This window comes from Triticum aestivum, chromosome 2A, assembly GCF_018294505.1.
Source record: "Triticum aestivum cultivar Chinese Spring chromosome 2A, IWGSC CS RefSeq v2.1, whole genome shotgun sequence".
Taxonomy (NCBI): domain Eukaryota; kingdom Viridiplantae; phylum Streptophyta; class Magnoliopsida; order Poales; family Poaceae; genus Triticum; species Triticum aestivum.
In genome coordinates, this window is record NC_057797.1 from 401,261,846 (window position 1) to 401,267,194 (window position 5,349).

Sequence of the window (5,349 nt, forward strand, 5' to 3'; positions counted from 1 at the left end):
AGTCCACGTCCGATGGAAGTCGTTCCTTGAGCACGTTGACCACGCTGCACCGAGAGCACCAGGGCAATGGACGACGGCGAGGCCTAGGAAGGGGACGACGCGGAGCCGGGGAAGACGCGGCAGTGGATGCCCACGCGTAGAGGAGTATGAGGGTTCACTGGTTCGGCTGCGGTGTGAGGTTGCCGTCGCCACAGAATAACAGGGGGTGTGAGTGAGTAGAGAGATGGCCTGGCCAGTGGTGGGAGTAGTAGGGGGCGGTGAGTCCTCTGCGGCATCACAGCCGGCCACGGGAGGCAACAGCATGCGGCATGACCGGTGCTGCTTTGGGCTGCTGGAGCAAGAAGACCAGAGGTTGAAGAAGCACTATGGCCATTGGATGGACATCGTACGGTCACTGGAGCTAGAATCGTTCATATTGACTAAGTTGACAAAGCCATCCGTCCCCGTCAGCTTAGTAGACCCACAAGTCAGCCTCCCACCAAGGTGGGTCCCAGCTAGTAGGGGGAGTATTCATTTTTTTGTGCATAATAAGGAGGCACTTCTGGTGGGTCCGAGCTGACAGGGGGGGGGACATTTTTTTCGTGAAATACGGTGGCCCGTCAGGTGGGTCCCAGCAGTCAGGGGGGAAACATTTTTTCGCAAAATACGGTGGCCCGTCCAGTGGGTCCCTGTTGTCAGGTGGAATCATTATTTTCCGCATAATAAGGAGGCACGTCCTTACTGCGGCCGTGGACCCAGCTGTCAGTCTCTCCACGTATAGTACACTTCTGATGGAAGTCGTTCCTTGACCATGTTGACCACGCCGTGTTCCGTTGCATGCATGCGTCCATGTGCGTGGTGCGTCCCCACTGTCAACCTCTCACATACAGTCATCTTCCGATGACTCTCGGTTGTTGACCATGTTGACCACACCGTGCCGAGCGCACCAAGGTCGGTGGATGATGGCAAGGCCCTAGACTAGAATGACCCGGAGATGGGGAAGACGGGGCAGTGGAGTCGCAGATGGAGAGGAGTGGGAAACATGACTGGTTTGGGTGCGTGGCAGCATAGCCACGGTGCCGCCCACGGGAGACAGGTGCAAGAACAGAGGTTGAAGAAGGAGCACGGCTGTTGGATTAACATCCAATGGTCCAACTGCTAGAATCATTTGCTGATTAAGTTGACAAAGCCGTGCGTACACATCTGCTTAGTAGGCCCACAAGTCAGCCACCAAATTTGATGGGTCCCAGCTTTCAACGGGATGAATATTTTTTTTGCAAAACAAGGAGGCACTTCCTTCTGTGCGAAGATACAGCCGGTGGGTCCTAGCTGTCAGGTGGATGAAACATTTTTTCAGCTTAATAAGGAGGAACTTTCCTTGCGTGTGACCATGGACCTCGTGGGTCCCAACCGTCAGGCTCTCCACGCACAGTCCTCTTCCTATGACTCTCGTTTGTTGACCACGCCGCACCGAGCCCAGCGAGGCGGTGGACAACGGCGAGTCCCAGAACAGGAACGACTCAGAGATGGGAAGACGCGGCAGTGAAGTCGCAGATTGAGAGGAGGAGATGTTGGGGAACGTTGCAGAAAATTAAAAATTTTCCTACGGTTTCACCAAGATCCATGTATGAGTTCATCTAAGCAACGAGTCAAGGGAGTGAGTTTGCATCTACATACCACTTGTAGATCACGTGCGGAAGCTTGCAAGGGGTGGCGATGATGGAGTCGTACTCGACGTGATTCAGATGACTGATGTCCAAGTGCTGAACGGACAGCACCTCCGCGTTCAACACACGTACGGGACGGGAGACGTCTCCTCCTTCTTGATCCAGCAAGGGGGGAGGAGAGGTTGAGGAAGATCGCTCCAACGACAGCACGACGGCGTGGTGGTGTTGGTGCAGCAGTACTCCGACAGGGCTTCGCAAGCACGTAACGGAGGAGGAGATGTGTTGGGGAGGGGAGGGGCTGCGCCTGGAAGATATGTACAGCAGCCCTCCGCTCACCCCTCTATTTATAGGGGAAGGGGCAAGGGGGGCCGACCCCTCTAGATGGGATCTAGAGGGGGGGCGGCGGCCAGGGAGGGGAGGCTTGCCCCCCAAGCAAGGGGGGTGCCCCCCTTAGGGTTTCCCCCCCCCCAACCCTTGGCGCATGGGCCCAAGGTGGGGGGCACGCCCAGCCCTCCAGGGGCTGGCTCCCTCCCCTTTGCGGCCCATGTGGCCCTCCGGGAGGGGGGGCCCCTCCCGGTGGAGCCCCGGAACCTCTCCGGTGGCCCCGGTACAATACCGATAAGCCCCCGAAACTTTCGGGTGTCCGTATGACAACTTCCCATATATAAAACTTCACCTCCGGACTATTCCGGAACTCCTCATGACGTCCGAGATCTCATACGGGACTCCGAGCAACATTCGGTAGTCACATATTAGTCTTCCTAATAACCCTAGGGTCACCGAACCTTAAGTGTGTAGACCCTACGGGTTCGGGAGACATGCAGACATGACCGAGACGACTCTCGGGCAATAACCAACAGCGGGATCTGGATACCCATGTTGGATCCCACATGCTCCTCGATGATTTCATCGGTTGAACCACGATGTCGAGGATTCGATCAAACCCTGTATACAATTCCCTTTGTCAATCGGTACGTTACTTGCCCGAGACTCGATCGTCGGTATCCCAATACCTTGTTCAGTCTCGTTACCGGCAAGTCACTTTACTCGTACCATGGCCAACACCTTGGTCACCTTGAGCTCATTATGATGATGCATTACCGAGTGGGCCCAGAGATACCTCTCCGTCATACGGAGTGACAAATCCCAGTCTCGATCCGTGTCAACCCAACAGACACTTTCGGAGATACCTGTAGTGCACCTTTATAGTCACCCAATTACGTTGTGACGTTTGATACACCCAAAGCACTCCTACGGTATCCGGGAGTTACACGATCTCATGGTCGAAGGAAGAGATACTTGACATTGGCAAAGCTCTAGCAAACGAACTACACGATCTTTGTGCTATGCTTATGATTGGGTCTTGTCCATCACATCATTCTCCTAATGATGTGATCCCGTTATCAATGACATCCAATGTCCATAGCCAGGAAACCATCACTATCTGTTGATCACAACGAGCTAGTCAACTAGAGGCTCACTAGGGACATATTGTGGTCTAAGTATTCACACGTGTATTACAATTTCCAGATAATACAGTTATAGCATGAATAAAAGACAATTATCATGAACAATGAAATATAATAATACTTTTATTATTGCCTCTAGGGCATATTTCCAACAGTCTCCCACTTGCACTAGAGTCACCAATCTAGTTACATTGTGATGAATCGAACACCCATAGAGTTCTGGTGTTGATCATGTTTTGCTCGCGAGAGAGGTTTAGTCAACGGATCTGCGACATTCAGATCCATATGTACTTTGCAAATATCTATGTCTCCATCTTGAACATTTTCACGGATGGAGTTGAAACGACGCTTGATGTGCCTGGTCTTCTTGTGAAACCTGGGCTCCTTGGCTAGGGCAATAGCTCCAGTGTTGTCACAGAAGAGTTTGATCGGCCCTGACGCATTGGGTATGACTCCTAGGTCGGTGATGAACTCCTTCACCCAAATCGCTTCATGCGCTACCTCCGAGGCTGCCATGTACTCCGCTTCACATGTAGATCCCGCCACGACGCTCTGCTTGCAGCTGCACCAGCTTACTGCTCCACCATTCAACATATACACGTATCCGGTTTGTGACTTAGAGTCATCCACATCTGAGTCGAAGCTAGCGTCGACGTAACCCTTTACGACGAGCTCTTCATCTCCTCCATAAACGAGAAACATGTCCTTTGTCCTTTTCAGGTACTTCAGGATATTCTTGACCGCTGTCCAGTGTTCCTTGCCAGGATTACTTTGGTATCTTGCTACCAAACTTACGGCAAGGTTTACATCAGGTCTGGTACACAGCATGGCATACATAATAGATCCTATGGCTGAAGCATAGGGGATGACACTCATCTCTTCTTTATCTTCTGCCCTGGTCGGTGACTGAGCCGAGCTCAATCTCACACCTTGTAACATAGGCAAGAACCCTTTCTTGGACTGATCCATTTTGAACCTCTTCAAAATCTTATCAAGGTATGTGCTTTGTGAAAGACCTATGAGGCGTCTCGATCTATCTCTATAGAAATTGATGCCTAATATATAAGCAGCTTCTCCAAGGTCCTTCATTGAAAAACACTTATTCAAGTAGGCCTTAATGTTGTCCAGAAGTTCTATATCATTTCCCATCCAGAGTATGTCATCTACATATAATATGAGAAATGCTACAGAGCTCCCACTCACTTTCTTGTAAACGCAGGCTTCTCCATAAGTCTGCATAAACCCAAACGCTTTGATCATCTCATCAAAGCGAATGTTCAACTCCGAGATGCTTGCACCAGTCCATAAATGGATCGCTGGAGCTTGCATACTTTGTTAGCGTTCTTAGGATTGACAAAACCTTCCGGCTGCATCATATACAGCTCTTCCTTAAGATGTCCGTTAAGGAATGCCGTTTTGACGTCCATCTGCCATATCTCATAATCATAGTATGCGGCAATTGCTAACATGATTCGGATGGACTTCAGCTTCGCTACGGGAGAGAATGTCTCGTCGTAGTCAATTCCTTGAACTTGTCGATAACCCTTAGCGACAAGTCGAGCCTTATAAATGGTGGCATTACCATCTGCGTCCGTCTTCTTCTTAAAAATCCATTTGTTTTCTATCGTTCACGATCATCGGGCAAGTCAGTCAAAGTCCATACTTTGTTTTCATACATGGATTCTATCTCGGATTTCATGGCTTCAAGCCATTTGTTGGAATCTGGGCCCGCCATCGCTTCTTCATAGTTTGAAGGTTCACCGTTGTCTAACAACATGATTTCCAGGACAGGGTTGCCGTACCACTCTGGTGCGGAACGTGTCCTTGTGGACCTACGAAGTTCAGTAGCAACTTGATCCGAAGTACCTTGATCATCATCATTGGTTTCCTCTTCAGTTGGTGTGGGCATCACAGGAACATTTTCCTGAGCTGCACCACTTTCCCGTTCGAGAGGTAGTACTTCATCGAGTTCTACTTTCCTCCCACTTACTTCTTTCGAGAGAAACTCCTTTTCCAGAAAGCATCCGTTCTTGGCAACAAAGATCTTGCCCTCGGATCTTAAGTAGAAGGTATACCCGACAGTTTCCTTGGGGTATCCTATGAAGACGCATTTTTCCGACTTGGGTTCGAGCTTTTCAGGTTGAAGTTTCTTGGCATAAGCATCGCATCCCCAAACTTTTAGAAACGACAGCTTAGGTTTCTTCCAAACCATAATTCATACGGTGTCGTCTCAA